The 17,475-nt window shown below is 30.3% G+C and overlaps 1 long non-coding RNA gene across 1 annotated transcript; it reads left to right on the plus strand.

Moving 5' to 3' along the window:
* Nucleotides 1-12,282: 12,282 nt before the first annotated feature.
* LOC127723667 (uncharacterized) lies at nt 12,283-16,710 on the plus strand. Its single transcript, XR_007992193.1, has 3 exons — nt 12,283-12,390; nt 13,902-13,947; nt 16,295-16,710. It is a non-coding gene; the product is annotated as an uncharacterized LOC127723667 (long non-coding RNA).
* Nucleotides 16,711-17,475: the final 765 nt, after the last annotated feature.

Raw genomic sequence — 17,475 nt, forward strand, 5'->3', positions numbered from 1 at the left:
GAATTAACTTCCCCCTTTTTATCAGTAGGCATCTAAAACATGACTGAAATGGTCAGCAATCTTTTAATTGAGTTTAGCTCCTTTACTTTAAAAAAGTGTCTATTGTTGAAGATGCAGGTGAACCTCTTGTTGTTACAGTTAACAAGTAGATACCGGCTGAGGTTTAAGCTTTTCAGTCATCAATAACTTTGTCCGCACTTTATTGAATTTTAATAAATTTCAACAGAAGCTTAGTTATGACAAAAAATACAATACCCAGAGCAAATCTTTTTAAAACATGTACATGTATTTGTTTATGTATTTATCTGATAATTAGACTTACTTTTTTTCAATGTTTGCTTTATTTTCTCATCACTTTCGTCCGTCGTCCGTCGTCGTTAACTTTTACAAAATTCTTCTCCTCTGAAACTACTGATCTAAACTTAACCACACTTGGCCAATGTGTCAAATGTTGCCTATGACGCTGACTGTAAACCAAGAAGGACGACATGACTAAAAATAGAAAAGAAGCCAAAAATGCAAGTTATGTCTATTATCTTGAAAACCATTAGAAAATTAGAAAATGTTACGAGTGCAAAAAACAGATCGGATGTTGAGATCTGCCTAGTGTCCATTCACTTCCAAACTATTAGATAACTTTTTAAAGTCTGATGACCTATTTTTATAGTTATTACCCTTTAATGAGAATTTTTACTTTTCTTTTGGTGTTTGCTTTACATCTGAAAAAGTACAATAGATAGATCAAACATAAGTAGGCAACAATGATCAGCATGACAAGGTTCTAAATATTCTAATGACCATTTATTGAAGTTGTTAGCTCAAATGGCACAAAGAGCCAAGTGAACTTTTATCATCACTTGACGTCCGTCGTCCGTCGTCGACTGTTAACTTTTACAAAATTATTCTCCTCTGAAACTACTGGGCAGAATTTAATCAAACTTGGCCACAATGTTAAATAGGGTTTTTGTTTTTAAAATATTTCCGATAACCCCGCTTACCAACCAATATGGTCAACGTGACTAAAAATGAAACAGAGGGGTAAATTGCAAGTTTTGTTTATTATTTTGATAACCGTCTACTCAATATCAATTTAAATACAAATATATTGTATCTATTTAATACATTGAGATCGAAATTGGTAATCTTTGGTAAGTTCAATATCTGTTTGTTTTGATTTAACATGTTCTTAAATAATCAAGATATTTGATGTTCTTCCAGAGATTTTAAGAATAACAATTTAGATACTTTACCGGACAGTCTGTTTTCTAACAACACAAAACTTGAAACATTGTAAGTCTGATTTATGCTCAGTTTAGACTTTATTGTAAAATAGATTATATTGTATAGTTTAATCACGTACACATAGCTGATGTTTTTTCAATATACTTGTGTGCCAACAACTCAGCAGTTTTGCCATCTTTTAATTTTAATTGAGTTCAATATTTTATGTTGAATTTTAAAGCAATAAAAATTACATCCATTACGTCAGGTTGACAACAAATATATTTGATCGATATAATAACTGAAGATCAACCTTTGAAATGTTTGGTGATTTGAATATGAGAAGGTTACATGTAACTAATTATGTTCTTGATCATTGCATTTCGATTATATATTAACTGGATAACAAGTTAGAAAATGAACCGGAAGGACAGTTAACATTGAACATGTTGAACACACATCTTCTATGCGTCAGTCTTTAATTTCTTAAAATGTTATATTGGATATTTTATCTTGTTGCTATTTAAATAGGGTGTTCATATAAGTGTGTGCCAATAGCGTAGCAGGTTTATTATTATTATAAAATTATTGAAAACAAAATCAAATTGGTAATCTTTGGTAAGTTTAGTATTAATGCTTTAATTTAACATGTTCTTACATAATCATAATAACTGATTTTCTTCCAGGGATTTAGAAAATAACAAGCTAGTAACTTTACCAGAAGGTCTATTTACATTGAACACAAATCTTAAATATTTGTAAGTGTAATTTATATATATATATATATATGGTTGAATTTTTAACCTCTTTCATATGTACCATATCTCCTTTAATCTTCGTATGTTCCAATAGTGTTAGGTTGCCAGAAAGTCTGTTATCATCGTTAGTTACCCAAAGTTACAAGAATTATCATCATAAGCTCAACAGGTTTATCTTCATTTTAAACGTATTGAATACACGGATATTACATTGGTAGTCTTTAATAAGTTTAGAAAGACATGATTTACAAATGAGTCAAAATGATTTAAATCTTCTGATGACCCTTTATTGACGTTGTTAGCTCACCTGGCATAAAGGGCCAAGTGAACTTTTATCATCACTTGGCGTCCGTCGACCATCGTCGACTGTTATCTTTTACAAAAAGCTTCTCCTCTGAAACTACTGGGCAAAATTTAACTAAACTTGGCCTCAATCTTAATTAGGGTATTTAGTTTCAAAATGTTTCCGACGACCCCGCTTACCTACCAATATGGTCAGCATGGCTTCAAATAAAACCGAGGTGTGAATTACTATTTTTGTCTATTATTGTGATAACCTTTGAAATGAGCTGCGTCGGATAGAAATCGACCTTATGCAAATAAATGTCAATACATCTGTTAACTTATTTCGGGTCAGAAAAATCTCTATGCAAAGTCTATAACTGTTTAAAAATTGAGTTGATATATGAACCCTACAAAAACCGACCCAAATTCATCTTTTGTTTCGTATTTGAATGTTCTTAAATCAATCAAAGTCTTACACATGTACATGTATACGTGCACTTGCATAAGGTCGATTTCTATCCGACGAGGCTCAAATGTTTAGTAATTCGAAAATAGGTAGGTAAATTACGTATGTACATCATCATTGATTTTCTATTAGGTACTTACTGAATAAAACGTTAGAACGTTTTCAATAAGGTCAGTTGACATTACCAAGTTAAACACAAATATGTCAAATTTAAACTTATTATATAAGATTTGTAATCATGTTCCTATATAAAAAGGGGTTTTTAAATACTTGTGTACCGATAGCTCAGCAAGTTTATCACCGTTTTACACTTTTTGAATACAAGGATATAAAATTGGTAATTTTTGATAAGTTCAGATGTAGTGCTTTATTTTAACATGCTGTTACATAATCATGATACTTGATTTTTTTCCAGAGATTTACTCAATAACATGTTAGTAAGTTTGCCGAAAGATCTGTTTTTATCGAACACGAATCTTATAGAATTGTAAGTAAAATTGATATGTATATCAGATTTAAATTAATTAATAGTGGGCGTAATTTTTAACCTCTTTTATATGCACCCTGTGTTATATATCCTTCTTTATATTGTGTATTTACACTTCCTTTTTACATGCTTATTTAATGTTTAATGTTTTTCATCATTCACAAATTAATCATTGAATTCCTTTTAGTAATTTGAACATAATTGTTTTAATTAAATATATTCTTATATGATCAAGATGATAGATTTGTAATCCAAAATTGTAGCCAATAACACTAAGTTAGTTTACCAAATAATCTGTTATCATAAAACACTGAGATACAAGAATAGTTATTGTGAGTTATGCTCATTACAGACTTCATGTTATTCAAGATTTATGTATAGTCACTTACTATGTATCAACACCACAGAAGGTCTACCATCATTTCAATGTTTTCGCAAAATTCCTTTGTGCATACTAACATTACTGTAAATGTCGCTCAATATGAATAGGTTGCAGTTGAAAGTTTAAATAAATGCATCAACAATGTCAGTTTAAAAAAAAAAATAATTATCTATTGAATAACTGAAATTCAATCTTTGAAATGTTTAGTAATTTGAATATAAGTAGGTTGATTAAGTATGTTCTTAATCATTAATTTTCTATTACTCATTTTCTAAATAATAAGTTAGAAAACTTCCCAGAAGGTGAATTAACATTGAACATGTTGAATTCAAATTTTCAATATGTCGGACGTAAACTTATTAAACAACTATATTGAATTATTTTAACCATGTTCACATGTAACATGTATAAAGGTGTTGTGATATTTATGTGCGCAAATAACGCATCAAGTTTATCACCATTATAAACGTATTGAATACACGGCGATTAACTTGGTAATCCTTGGTAAGTTAAAATTTAGTGTTTTAATGTTACATGTTCTTACACAATCATGATACTTGATTTTCCAGAGATTTAGAGAAGAACAAGTTAGTAACTTTACCAAAAGATGTGTTTTTGAACACGAATCTTGTAGAATTGTAAGTAGAATTGATATATGTAAAACCTATTTAATAGTGAGTGGATTTTTTAACCTCGTTCATATGTACCCTCTGTCCCTTTATATACTTGTGTGTCAATAACATAAGTTTGACAGATAGTCTGTTATCATCGTACACTAAGTTATATGTACCCTGTGTTCCTTTATATACTTGTGTGTCAATAACATAAGTTTGACAGATAGTCTGTTATCATCGTACACTAAGTTACAAGAATCTAAAGGACTATGGGTAATCTCAATGTTCGTACACCAAAATGAAAATAACGTTACGTCATTGGTTGAATTTCCATTGTTTAGAACGTTTTCAACCAATCACAACGTTTTGTTGTACGCTTTTGAAAATATTACCGGGAATGCATTAGATTCTGCAATGGCGAATTGTAATTGTGATTAATGCTTCTCACATACATTCTTTTATTACATATTGTTTTGTTTATATGATCACGTACATATATAACTAATGTTCCTCAATAAGAATGTGTATACACAACTCAGAAGGTCTATTATCATTTAAATTTGTTTGCAAACTTTCTTTGTGCATATTAATATTACTTTAAATGTCGGTCAATATTTATAGTATACAGTTAAAAGATTTAAAAGATGCATGCACAATGTCAGTTTAAAGAGAAACGTCGCAAACAAATTAAAATTGTATATTATGTTCATACGATATAAATATGCATATTTGCATTGATATTAATGTTTTTCTCCTAAATATGTAATCAAATTGGATTTTAAAATCTGATCATCGACTTTTGACATCCTGCCATCTCGATGGCATCTCGATACAAATAATCATATGATATCTAAATATCAAACAGTCCAACAACAAGCATGACGTACAGGAGTATCATTACGTGTCAATATGATGCTGATGTGTCTCTGGTTGCCCAACATTCTATGTTATATATTTATTCGGATTATTTCCTTATTTGAAACTGATATTACGTAAAGTATAAAAAATATATACAACGGTGATCTAGGTAGTTTGCCACCTTCTTCCTCCCACTACGGATTTAATTTCTTCTTTACTTTTTGTGTCTCAAACTCGTAATTCTCTCTTATCATCCTTACGAGATACTATCCACACTTGGACAGGTTAACCCCGTAGGCTTCAATACACTCGAGTGAAGATCAAAAGAAAGATTAACAGAACGCTAATCTTTTACCAGGAATTCAACCACATCTAGTGGGGGAATGTTTGCTAGACTTAAATAAAAAGTCAGAAAACATGCATTCATTGTCATCTAATTATCAGTTTGGTCAACATATCCGTTAGAAAACATATTTTACAAAAAAATATTAATGTACTATTACCTTGTACTACTTCCAATAACTACAAAATAAATCCATAATATATATGTATCTGCCAATACCATAAGAATCTAAAGATGTTGCACGACTTTTCGTTTTATTATTTGGATTGGGAGTTGGTTAGTAGCTTTGCAAAACAGTCATCGATGCGCTTTAAAATGCTTTTTTAAATGACAAACGAACAAGACTTGAATTGATATTAATTCTATTCCCGGGATGCCATAGTTTAAAAGTACGTCACAATAGACGTATATATTGCAATGAATGAAATAAATAATTTCCAATTTTCTTCTTTATTATTGTGTATATATATAGAAGAAACTTGGTGAATATGTTTTATATTATCAACATAATAAGATAAAAAGTAAATAAATGCGAATTTTCTCTTTAAAGAACACTATATTTTATCGATTGAATACAAAGAGATTAAATTTGGAAATCTTTTGTAAGTTCAGTATCAGTTTTCTTAATGCCATATGTTTTTATATAATCATGATAACCGATTTTCCTTCAGATATATAGGATCTAACAACTTAGAAAATTTACCAAAAGATCTGTTGTTTCCAAACACGAATCTTGAAACATTGTAAGTAAGAATTATGCTCATCTCAGAATTTATTTTATTCTGGATTATATTATATAGTTAATCATTTACAAACATATTTTCAATATACGTACGCGAAGAGAACACAGCAGTTTTGTTATCATTCTATTATTAACTTTTAACTTTATTCAATATTTCATGATAGTTAATCTTGAAATTCCTTTTAAAAATTAGAATATAATTTTCTTGATTAAATATGTTCTTACATAATCAAGATGATTGAATTGAATCTAAAATTGCAGCCATTAATAACTAAGAATGTTTACCAGATAGTCTATCATCTTCAAACATCAAGTTACAAAAATTGTAATATATTGTAATTTATGCTTATCACAGACTTTATTTTATTAGATATTGTTTTGTTTGTATAATCACGTACATATTTAACAAATGTTTCTCAATATACGTGTATGTCGACAATCAGAAGGTCTACCATAATTTCTTTGTGTTGGCAAACTTCCTTTGTGCATAATAATGTTAAATTAAATATCACTTATATTTTAAAGGTTGAAATTGAAGCTTAAACAAATGTTCCAACGATGTCACTTTAAAGAAACAAATATCTTATCGATTGCATACACGGAGATTGAATGTATTAATCTTTGGTAAGTTCAGAATAGGTGTGTCAATTTCACATGTTCTTGCATAATCATGAAAATGGATTTTCTTCCAGGTATTTAGGATCTAATAAGCTAGAAAGTTTACCATTGGGTCTGTTTTCTAACAACAGAAAACTTCAAATATTGTAAGTATGATTTATACTCACCTCAGACTTTTTTTTCTTACATATTATATTATTTAAATTGTTTAGTTAATCACGTACACACATATCTGCTGTTCTTAAATATACTTGTGTGCCGAGAACATAGTAGAATTGTCATCATTATATTTTAATTTTGTTAAATAATGCTAAATGTTAAAGCAATAACAATTACACCAACAATATCAGGCTGATGACAATTTATTTTGATCCATTGAATTAATGAAGTTAAACCATTGCAATGTTTGGTAATTTCAATATTAGTAGGTTTATTAAATATGTTCGTGATGATTGATTTTCTACTAGATATTTAATGAATAACAAGTCAGAAAGTTTCCCAGATGGTCAGTTAACATTTAACTTGTTGCACACAAATATTCAATATGTCAGATTTAATCTTATTAAAAGATCATATTGGATTTTTAATCAGGTTTCTATATAAAAGAGCTTGTAATATAAGTGCGTGACAATAGCTCAGCAGGTTTATCACTGTTCTAAACTTATTGAAAACAAAAAGATCAAATTGGTTATCTATGGTAAGTTTAGTATAGGTGCTTAAATGTAACATGTTATTACGTAATCATGATACTTGATTTTCTTTCAGAGAGTTAGAGAATAACATGCTAATAAGTTTACCAGAAGGTATGTTTACATTCAACACAGACCTTAGATTTGTGTAAGTGTAGTTTATATTTATATCAGACTTAAACTTAAGTGATAGTGTGTTGAATGTTTGATTAGTTATCAAAGGTACCAGGATTATTATTTATTACGCCAGACGCGCGTTTCGTCTACATAAGACTATCAGTGACGCTCAGATCAAAATAGTGTTAAAGCCAAACAAGTACAAAGTTGAAGAGCATTGAAGACCCACAATTCCAAAAAGTTGTGCCAATTACGTCTAAGGTAATCTATTCCTTAGTTTTTCGAAAAATTAAAAAAAAGTTTTGTAACAGGAAATTTATAAAAATTACCATACAATTGACATTCAGGTAAACACCGAAATGCTGACTACTTGGCTGGTGATTCCCTCGGGAACGAAACGTCCACCAGCAGTGGCATCGACCTACCTCGTTCATATGTACACTTAGTTCCTTAATATTCGTCTGTGCCATTATGTAAGGTTTCCAGATAGTCTTTTATCATCGAATACTAAGTTACAAGAATTATTACCTTTCTAGTATCTACAAAAACTTCCTTCTTACTTGCTTATTTAACTTTTAATGATATTCAAAATAAAAGCAATACTCTTAGAATTCCTTTTGGTAATTTAAGTATTATTGTCTTGATTAAATATTTTTTACATAATCAAGATGATTGATTGTATTTCAAAATTGTAGCCAATGACAACTAAGTAAGTTAACCAGATAGTCTGTTATAATTGATACTATGTTGCAAGAATTTTAATTATGAATAACGCTTATCACAGACTTTATTGTTTTGAACTATTGAAGATTGTTTTGTTTATATAATCACGTACTTATATAACTGATGTTCCTCCATATGCTTGTGTATCAATATCTTGGACGGTCTACCATCATTTCAATGTGTTCGCAAACTTTCGTTTTGTATACCAACATTGCTTTTAATGTCGCTCAATATTTATAGGTTGTTGTTGAAATGTTTACAAAATGCATCATCACTGTTAGTGTAAAAAAAAAATATCTGTTATCTATTGAATACGGAGATCGAATTTGGTAAGCTTTGATAAGTTTAGTATCAGTGTTTTAATGTCTCATGTTCTCACATAATCATAATAATTGCTTTTCTTCCAGGTATCTAGACTCTAACAACTTAAAAACTTTACCAAAAGATCTGTATTTGAACACGAATCTTATAACATTGTAAGTATGACTTATGCTCATCTCATACTTCATTTTAGATTATATTTTATATAATATATATGATCTCGTGGGAAAAGTCGTTGACTATTATTTAGTTCATATTAGTAAGTGAAATTGATCTTTAATATTCTGTGGTATTTTTAGCATTGTTCATCTGTATCCGGTGTTTTTCATATACTTTTGTGCCAATGGTTTTGCAGGTTCGTCACCATTTTATTGTCTCTGCAAATCTCCTTCTTACATGCTTATTAAACTGTTGATGTTATTTAATATTTCAAAATATAATTTAGAATTCCTGTTGGTAATTTGAGTATTATTGTCTTGATTAATCACGTTCTTAACTTGAAGTATGTTTACAAGTTGGTCTGTTCTCATCGAACACAAAGCTTCGACTATTTTACATAAGTAAGTGTGGTTGATTCTTATTTCAGACTTTATATGGACTTCCCCTTTTTGAATTTGACTTGTAGTTCAGTGTTTTTGTTATACTTTTTTGAAACCTTTGGTAATTTGAGTATCAGTGTGTATCTTATCATATGACAGGTTGCATTGTATATCTAATCATGCACCTACGTAACTGATGTTCTTCAAATTATTCTTGTTTGTAATCATCTCAGCAGGTCCACCATTGTATTATTGTTTACGTACATTTATTTTTATTTAACTGTTATTGTCGTTCAGTAATTTGATATTGCTGTTCAAAGCAAAATCAGTTTGATGAAAACTTCATGTATCTTTTGAATACACAAAGAACGACATTTGGTATTTTTTGGTAGTTAAAGCATCAATGTCCAAATTCAGATATGCATTCATGATTATTGATTTTCTTATAGAACTTAACAGGATAATTTCAAAATAAGTTTGAATTATGTGTGTTGTGAGTAATTGTTTTGTAGGACAGTCGTTCCTCTTGTGTTATAAAATGTCTTACGAAATGTCTAATTTAAAGCTCTATCTATGATCATATGATTATGTACATGAAATAGGGATTAACTTTATATTGAATTTAATATTTAAGGAATATGAACAGAAACCAATTCATATGCTGCCTTTTGATCGATTTTAAAGACTGGGCATTAAATCAAACGCAGCTGACTTATGAAGGAACATGTACTGCTATAAATACCACCATAGATATTCACAGTTTTAACACGACCACTTGCATTATTCCAGGTAAGCAGTTTAAAATATATCTTAATAAATAATCATAGATTATCGTTGATCATTTCATAGATGAACAATTAGTTTATAGTTGAAAGGTTGAATTTGAATTAGTGTGTATTTATTTTCACCATATAAATGTATATTGTAGCTGTTATCGATTGATTTAAAAACATGTGTGTATAGTATATGACAATGTTTTTAAAAGCTTTACAGTACTCATTTGATAACAAACAAAATTATAGTTATAGTGTTTTAAACTTTAATCCTTCGCATTCTCCAATGAAGAATGACAAACGAATGAATTGAAATTCAAATCAGTTCAATAATACTGGTAATCTTACAACCAACAGTTTTCCCAACGGCTATTTACGTATTTACTTTTATGCACTTCATATTGACAAACCAGAGAATACTTATAACTCTTAATTGATTTTTTAATTTTAATTTTGAGAAATAAATCGCAAAATGTAATACCCGCGAACATGTTTGAAATACACAGTTCACGAAAATAATTACAAATACTGTTTAAATAGGAAAAAAGTTGTCAAAATCAGTGCGCATTCTTACGTTTAAATTAAAGAAAAAATAATGAAAATATAAACTTAAAAATCTCATGCATTTGGAACGTTTTTTTTATGGATTTTACTTCATCAAGAACACTCAAAGCCGAAATTCTAATGCAATTATTTTGTATCAACGGTTCTGATTGGATGACAGTAAGCGTACAATTCTCTATCTCCTTGTCTGTAACTAAGGAAGCCGACATTTTGAATTGCGAAATGTATTGACATGTAATTTCTACAATAATTAGCAAAAAACTCACATGTTGCACCTAGAAATCTTCTTTTTATCAAATTTTATTACATTCTGAAGCGGTCAAGAAGCCAGAAATCGCCCGGTGTTTACGTTTGACGCCGGAAGCATACCTATGACGTCACCTAGTTTGGGGCCAAAGAAGATAACATCTTTTCGCGGAATTTTCTTTAATGAAAATTTTACACTGAAATGATGATTGAAATTGAATTATGTACTTGTTTTGCATTAGAATAGAGATAACTGTATTGTATTTGAGCTTTGCGGACGTCCATCGGTAGTTTGACTGTCGCAAATACCCGTTTACCTGTCTCCGCTACGCGTCGCCTGGTAAACTAAATTTGCGACAGTAAAACTACCGATGGACGTCCGCAAAGCTTTAAATACAATACAGTTATCTCTTAATTGTTGAAAGCCAAGAATAAAAAGGAACCGAAACAGTTATTGAGCTATATAAGCAAAAACTGACACAAACAATAGCCAAATCAATCTAAAGTAAACTTTGCCTTAGGGAGTTGAAACTTTAGTTTCTTTATCATTTCAAAAATGGCTACAAAATAAAATAATATCTAATGTTTTACAATAGCATAAACACATGTTACTAAAATTATGGAAACGGAAATCCCTATTTGCTTCCCTACAATAGTTCATTTTCATTACCACATGATTATTCCCTATAAAAATATGAGTATTCCTGAGGAGGAAAAATGGTTAACTAATTTGTAAACATAAAAGTGACCCCCCCCAAAAAAAAAAAAAAAAAATGCTAACCATTTTGGAGTAAATTCAGCGTACGATATAATAAAATGTTCATCAAACTTTTTTGTGGTCAGTGTAGTTTAACTAGGACATGTCGTAGTACATGTGTTATATAACATGCATTGTATAAAACAAATTTAACAGACAGTTTATAGTTTATACATATGTCATAGTTAGGAAAATTAGCATTATTGTAATTATTATCAACATTATTACCAGCATTCGTAGTAACATTTTATAGTGTAAAGCAGACACCTTTCTAAAGGGAACTCATATGCAATTGTAAATTACTCTTAATCAGTTAACACACGCAATTTCGCTCCTTTTTTGATATCGGACAATTATTTCAGTTATTGTATGTTATGATGATTTGTTTCTTCTGTACCAATTGATGAGAATTGAACTACTTCTGATTATAATTAAAAGGACAATTCCTGTAAATTCAAGTTATCTAAATTGCCTCGAACTGTCGTATTATATATATACCATGCACAAATCTATATCCAAATTACAAAAGTTCGTGTGATTGCTTGAAAAGGAAAGGTGAAACGAGGGAAGAAACCGTAAGACCAATGTTATGCACTAATTTTTAAAGAATTAAATAATTTCTAAACAAGTAAAAGTCAAACTATGAGTATGGGGCATGCATAACTATTCAAATGAGGTCGAATGATTGTTTTGTAGGAATAATAAATGTAAAATTGAGGTTGCAGGTTACAAGATATGAACCAAACAGACTGCTGATAGTGGATACTTGTTCAATGGTGTTATAATCAGCACCAGAACATGTGACAATCCCCCACCGTCCGACGATGGACTGAAATGTGTTGGTTCCGAAACTGAAACATCACTTTGCAACTTAGGAAAATGTCCAGGTAAATTCTTTAGATACATCAGATTAAAATCAACATTACCTTATAATTCAATTGTTAACCGGAACGGAACACTTCTCTTTAGAATTTATGAAAAACTGTTAAATCTATCACTGTATTCTGTGAAATCAGAATAAAAAAATCATCGAGGATGTAAGGCTATTTCGTCATACGAGTGTTTCTTCTGCGTACCCGTAAGACTCGTCTACAGCGTTTGAATGAAATCAGTTTCGAGGCCAGAGCAAATAAATGGTAAAGGGCATAACAAAAAATTCAGTAAATTACCAAATGCGGTTAATGCAATCAAAAACCTGTTGATAATTTTTATCTAAGCAACGTGTGGCTCGTTTGATCTAAGTTCTTCATTGGTCAAAATTCGATTTTGACTTCAAAGTTTATTGCTTTCCTCTTAAATTCTTATTGTGACGTCATGAACAAAAGGCGACCATGTCTGATGAGCTCACGATAAAGAACACACCTTTTTGCAAGTCGTTCAAACAGAAGAATTAAGATTGTCTGCATTTCATCTAAAAATCATTAGAGAAACATATTCCACCACCAAATATCGTGCAATACGATATTTATCTATTCTCGACAGTTCAATTTTAAATGTTAAGAACGCTTGGCAAGCCTCGCGTTTTAAATTAGAAAGAAACAACTGTCTTTATTGAATTGATATCAGATCAACTCGATGCAGTGGTATAATCTATATATATCGAACAGTACAATTTAATAACATAATCTCAAAGCTAAAACCTTGAATTTTACAGGAAAAATACTACCATCTCTGGGGAAAATATGTTAGGAAAGTACTAGATCATTTTGTTAAGCCTTCATTGAAGCATTTTTCTCAAAATATTAAGAATTAACATATGAATGATTGCATAAAGTCATAAACCTTGCTACTCCAAAGAAGCAAAAGTTCAATTTCATTCAATGTTTACTAATATTAAGATATAATCTAAACCTATGTGTTTAAAATTTTGGTAAAATACAAAATCACAAAATTCTAAATTTACTACTCAAAGAGTGATTTAAAAGCAACTATTTTAGTTATTTCATTGACACATAAATTGACAGAAAAGGAACAAATTAATTATATATCATGTCAACATGAAAGTGCTGATAACTAGAGTGACGTCATCGACCCAATTGTACACATCTATTTTTCAACGCTAAAGCTGATTTTAGCTAAAACAATACCTTAATACTGTTATTCTGAAAAGTATTTATTAATCCATTTTAGCAACCCCAAAACAAAAATAAACCATAACATAGCTACAGTGTTTTAACATACATTCAGTCTTCCTCACTAGACATGTATCCATATATCATTTTACGGTTTTTATCATTCCAAGTGCGGTTAAGTTGTCTAGAGATTTAATAAAAACAATCAAGGATATGCCATTACTTTCCAAATAAGTAAAACAGTTTAATATGACATAAAGCAATTACTGATAGTCAGGATTCGTCTATAAAAGTTTCACCGTATGTATATTGTTCATCTTTTTCAGCATCATGCCATCGTTCAAAGAAAAGACCAATTGGACAATAAATCAGGTAAATTTCCCCTATATTCTTTGCATTCATTATGACAAACAGAAATTATGTTCGACATTAATCAAATTTGGCACTTGCTACAGGTACCCGCAAAAAATAACAATAAGAAATAATTATTATTATTTTCGAAACTAATTGCTGAAATGTGTTTTCAAGTGGGACCCTATTTCATACGGAAATTGCATGTAACAATAACATACTATTAGTTTGTTATTGTTACCTGAAGTTATTGTCAATAGCAAAATATATCCAGGTAGGCGCTAGACTAAAAAAAAAGCCTGATTTACGAGCAATCTATGACATAAACCTAAACAATTAAATTACGATGTACCTGCAAATGTTTGCACCTGTCCTAAGTCAGGAATCTGATGTACAGTGGTTGTTGTCTGTTTATGTAGTGCATTCGTGTTTCTCGTTTCTTGTTCATAAATAGATTAGACCGTTGAATTTCCCGTTTGAATGGTTTTACACTAGTAATTTTTGGGGCCCTTTATAGCTTGCTGTTCGGTGCGAGCCAAGGCTCCGTGTTGAAGGCCGTACCTTGACCTATACTGGTTTACTTTTATGAATCATAACTTGGATGGAGAGTTGTCTCATTGGCACTCATACCACATCTTCCTATATCCATTTACATGATTAAACCTCCAGATAAATTGACAAATATGACGTTCATATTTGCCATAGGGTGGTCGTGTAAAGTAGTTTACTATTCATGAGTATAGATTCGAATGAGCAAAATGCTCAATTTGTGGTCAGTGAAAAAAATTAATAAAAAAAATCAACCATTCCAGCATACAAATTCTGTTCAATAATAAAGAAGAAGTTATGACCATAACTTCAGAGGAATAATATTTTCCATTTGTGAAATTGCCTACGAAATTGCTCGACAAGAACATTATTCGAAATAAATCAAAGAATAAATTCCCAATGAGTCATGAAAAATGCAGAAGAAGAACATAGCAGAGTAAAACTGCTTAGTGTGTGATATTGGAGTCCATCTTAATGAATATATTGTGTGCAACGGGTATTTGGAGTCGTACCACTTAAAATGTGTTGGCCTCAAATTGTCAACTCAGGTTATATACTGGATGTGCCAAAATTGCCAACAAAATAAATAGCTATAATACTTTATTATGTATAAGTGTTTAATTTATCTTTGCTATGCCCATTAAATAATTTATATTCATATAATATTTGTTTCAAATATGTAAACCGAAGAATACGGGGCAATGACACGAATACAGTACAAAGTAGACACACTAAAAAGACATAACTTGCAAATGTAAAATTTTGCGAGTAACTATAACTGCTGATAACAATAAATCAATTTACTGTTATCTGCAATTTTCGTATGAAATTGGATTCCTGTCCAGAAATACATTTCGGGAATTAGTCTCAGAAGTAACAATAATTATTGTTTCGTTGTTACTTTTTGCAGGTAACCGTACATAAATAAATAAATAAAATAAATAGATAAGCTTTATTTAGAGTCGGTATACAAACAAGGACATAACATAAGCTCTAATGAGTTTTTAACCGACAAACGATAGTGCCTACAATTCTTGTCTCGCCTATGATCATAGTCGCGGAAAGCGAGAAAAAGAGATTGTTTTTTTTTTCTGGCGACGGCAACGATGGCGTCAGCAATTGTTTTCTGCCTAAGTTTATTAGGAACTCTTTGTGATCGATGATTGATATATAATACAAAGTTGCATTGCTATTAGTACATATAAGTGAGACGACTATTGTGAGGCCTTGTCTTCTAGGTCCTTCGGCGACTATGAATTATACAACAATGTTCAATGTTAAGTTTTCTACTAAAGTTAGATTGATAGGAACTGCTTACAATAGTCAATGACATTTTTTATATAGTTACATTACTGTCTATACATCCCAGTGTTTCAATCATGTCTAGGCCCTGTCCACAAGCTGTCACGTGACTTTGAAATAATATGCAATGTTGGTGTCCATCATACTTTGATGCCTACAGGCGATACACATATCGATGTGTCAACAGTTTATGATTGAATCTTTGCAGTTAATATTATGTTCTAATTTTGAATTTATTACGAAATTGATATATCACCCAACATGTGAATCCACACTTAGTCGAAATAGCACAAATGCCAGACAGTGTGCGATTGACTTATAAGAAACAAACAATTTGATTGCATTATACAACACACTAAATGCATACTATATGGCTAACACACTTAAAAGCATTTTGAAGTTCATCATGCCTTACAACGAGTGACTGTAATATCATTAATAGAATAAGAGTACAATACAGTATAATTTTATGATTCACAACAATTTATGAAATTGATTTATGTATTCTTTCTTCCAGGAAAAACAGCATAAATTGAAAGCCATGAACCAAATACGAATTGACAAATTTGATTGGAAAAACTGGAAACAAAGTGGATCAATTTCATTCTTATATAAAATGGAGGGACAATTCTAAATGGTTTAAATTTTATAATCATCATTGTGGGAAAATTCATTATATGCTTTCGTATGAAATTCTTACTTTCGATATCTGAGATACAATCTGTGTTGTTTACTTTCTCGCAAGTGCGAACTTCCTAACTATTACTTGTATGTTTTGAATTCAGTCATTAGGTTAGATAAGTTTTAACTTGACCTTTCATAGCATTGCACCTGTAATGTATATGACATTAAATATGTAAAGTGTGAGAATAGACGTTTTTGTTTCTTAACGTTTGATGATATTTTGTGGGATATACATTAGTTACATTTTACATTTTTTTGGTGATATTTTTGTGGGAATATTCATTGGTATTTTTTACTTGTATTTGAATCATTAATATATGTGATTTTTTTCTAAATAAAAGCGGGTATAAATTCAATAGTACATGTTTTCATTGTGTTGCCATACAGATATCAAATGAACAAGGCAAAAAAAATCATAATACCGTATTCAAATAATTCAAAACAAAGAGGTACACTTTTTTTCAATTATCAAATACTTCAAATAACTGATGGGTGTAGTTGATGGTAAAATGTTTGACGCATGTTAACCAAAACTAGACATTTTATGTACATCCAGATAAGGAAGTAAACTCTAAGAATAAAATTAGCACATGGGTTGGTAATCGTTTCAAAAAATCGATAGTCTGCATGATGTATCCTCTCTTCGCCACAAATGTGTTGACGTTGTAATCAACACAGCCTCTTACTATATTGTTTGTATATTGTAACGTCATTAGTTTAAGTGCATAATAGGGGCGACAGATACCAAATAAACTCATCAAAGATACCAGGCTTAAAATTTTATATTTGTGCCAGACGCACGTTTCGTTTTTAAAAGACTCATCAGTGACGCTCGAAGCAAAAATTTCAAAAAAGCCAAATAAAGTACGAAGTTAAAGAGCATTAAGGATCGAATGTTCCTAAAAGTTTTGCCAAAAGGATAGTCGAACATATTAGTCGAAAAAGAAAGTGACAATGTCATTACAAAAAGCAAAAAAAAAAAAAAGGAGGGTGAATTCTGGCTTAAAGTACAAA

This window comes from Mytilus californianus, unplaced genomic scaffold (assembly GCF_021869535.1).
Source record: "Mytilus californianus isolate M0D057914Y unplaced genomic scaffold, xbMytCali1.0.p SCAF_13, whole genome shotgun sequence".
NCBI lineage: Eukaryota > Metazoa > Mollusca > Bivalvia > Mytilida > Mytilidae > Mytilus > Mytilus californianus.